Source organism: Dipodomys merriami, unplaced genomic scaffold, assembly GCF_024711535.1.
Source record: "Dipodomys merriami isolate MVZ:Mamm:240054 unplaced genomic scaffold, mDipMer1.0.p SCAF_942, whole genome shotgun sequence".
In the NCBI taxonomy this organism is placed as follows: Eukaryota; Metazoa; Chordata; class Mammalia; order Rodentia; family Heteromyidae; genus Dipodomys; species Dipodomys merriami.
This window is the reverse complement of record NW_027206560.1, coordinates 114083-116982: the sequence shown is the minus strand read 5'-3', so window position 1 is coordinate 116982 and position 2900 is coordinate 114083.

The following is a 2900-nucleotide window of genomic DNA, read 5'->3' as shown; positions in this document are numbered from 1 at the left end:
GTTCCAGGAAGATGGCGGAGGAGAAGCTGGAATCTGAACAAGCTCTCGCATAGAAAGCAGTTTTAGAGTTCGAGTGAACAGTCCTAAGCCAGAGAATCACACCAAGTGTGCCATCACAGGACAGAGAGTTAGACAAGAGAGGGGAAGCCAAGGAAACACATCAGCTGCCACTGCGGCGGCAGGGTCGTGGAGGGGAACACCGCCGCGGGGTCATACCTGAGACACAGAGAGTCCGGGACGAAGGAGCCAGATGCAGCGGACAAGCGGATTCTACTCAACACCAACAAGAACCGACAAGGAGCGGACATCTTCATCCGGCTGTTTGCAGACCAGAGATGACCCAGGATCCAAGACTCGGCGTGAGTACAAGCCCGACGTCCTCACTCCTTCTCAGGGAGCAGAGGAGGGAAGGCCACCCCTCCCCCCCAGCACCGGTGATCTCCATCTTGGATACCGACAAAGCTTGGAGGAGCTGCTAGCTCCAGCTCAGGCCTTGGAATAAAAGGAGTCCTTTAGCAGGTCACAAGAACTTAACGGCGAAGTGACCTGCCAGACTCAGCTCCATCCAGGGAAAAGTCACCCAGCTCAGGCGCCAGGCATTGGAGTGCCTTGCTTCACTGGGTAACCAGAGCCAGAGGCTGCCCCTCCCTCTAGCAGCCACCACAATCAATTGAAAAACAGAAACCCTGAGAATGGCTCCAGGCTGGGCGCTGTGAGCTTTATCACAAAAAAGCCCCAGGGAAAAGCTACTGTTTGTTGAAAGGCCTCAACTCTACCCAGAACCTAGCCTCATCACCGCATCCCCCTCTTTTGTGATTCTCAAAGCAGATCACCCTCCCAGAAAACTAACCTGGGAGGGGGATCTCAAAATCTTGGGTAAAGCAGAGCATTTTTCTGCCTCTTCTAACCAACCGAATTAAGAAATCAATCAAGCCACAGGACCTCAAGCTGACCAGAGACTCCAACAAGAGACTGGTTACATACAAAAGGGAGAAACAGGATTCTTCCCACTCCTCCCCCCCCCCAAAAAAAAAATCAAAAGACTTTTTTTCTTTTTTTTTTTCTTCTTCTTCTTTTCTTTTTTTTGCTTGTTTTTTGTTTTTTGTTACCATATATATTTTTTTTCCCTTCTAAAACATTTATTAATCTTTAATTTTTGCCTCTTCTGAAAAAATAATTGTTTTCCAGTAACTTTTTTTTTCTCATCTTATAATTTTTATTTTAGTAATATGTGAATGAAAGTTTTCCTTTCTTTTCTTGTCTTCTTTCTCTTTTTCTTTCTTTCTTAATTATCTTTTTGTTTTTTGTCTAGCTCTACTTAACTTCTGATCTTTTCTTCTCCCTTTCCCATCCTTACAGTTTTTCACATCTCCTCTATGTCCCTCCCCTTCTCTGAACATATTCACATTCCTCTCTAAATAGACGGTCTTTTAACCTCTATAATAACATTAATTTTTACGTTTCTATTTTTTTTCTGGTCTCTCTTCATTCCCCTTTCCGTCTCTTCTTTTTCTCCTTCTCCCTACTTGCATCCTACCCAACCCATTTCCTGCATTGTGATTAGGACATAGTTAACTCTCCCTATGCCTCCCCACACCAATCTATTCCTATTTTTTACCCACATCTCTCCCTAATCCTAATAATTTCTGGTTTTCCAAATTCTTTTCTGCGGTTCGAAGTCCTTTAACATATAGTTGTTTGATGTTGAATAGATGTATCTGTTGAACTAGATTGTATCTGTAGACTATTGACTGTACAAACGCAAACTTTGGTTGATGGTTGCCTTAAGATAGTGTTCTAGCACAAAACTGGTGCAATCTTCATCTCAAATGGGCCGAGTAAGCTGGAAAAACACAAGAAAAATGGCAAATTCAGGTATCTCAATTCCCAATCTTGATAATCAGGGATTAGCACAGATAAAGAATAATCCAGAGGAGAGTTCCCAAATAGCTCTACAAACACTAACAGCAAACATGATAAATGAGAAGTTTGACAATGTACAAAGGACTCTGTATGAGCGTGATAGTGAGAGAGAGGAGGCATCCCAGAAGTTTACACAGGAATATCACAAGCGTGAGGAAGCTACTCAAAAACTGATACAGGATTTGCGTGAACAACTTGAGAATACTCAAATAGAAAGGGAGGAATGGCGTGAGCAGGCAGAGAACACTCAAAGAGAACTGCAGGAATCCCATGAACGGGAAGAAAGAGAACTGCAGGAATCCCACAGACAGGAGGAAGCTAATCAAAGAGTAATTCAGGAATTGAGAGACCAGGTAGAGAATACACAAAGATCACTAAAGGCATTCATGGAATCCATTAACAAAGAGCTGAAGGAAGTCAGGGAGACCACAAAGGGAATGCTGAATGGAACCCAACAGAAGGAATGGGAGTCCAAAGAAACAATAACCAATCAACTAAGTGATTTGAGAACTAACACTGAACACCAAATTAAGGAAGTAAAGAAATTCATACAAGACCTAAAACAGAGCTTCAACAAAGAACTTGAAGCCATCAAAGCTGACCAATTAGAAGGAAAAGAGATAAAAAACAAAGTAGAGAGTCTTGACAGGAGGTTAGACCATGCAGAAGATCGAATCTCAAGGATTGAAGACAGCCTAGATATTATAGAGAAAGAACATACAACCATCCAAGACAAGTCCAAGAAATATGATCGGTCTATCCAACACTTGGAAGACACCATCAGAAGGCCCAATCTAAGGATAATGGGTGTAGAGGAGCACCTAGAAATAGAAGTTAATGGTCTAGGAAATTTGTTTAACAGGATCCTACAGAGAACTTCCCAAACATACAAAAAATTAGGCCTATTCAGATAAAAGAAGCTTTTAGAACCCAAATAGACCAGACCAGAATAAGACATCCCACCTTCACATTATAAT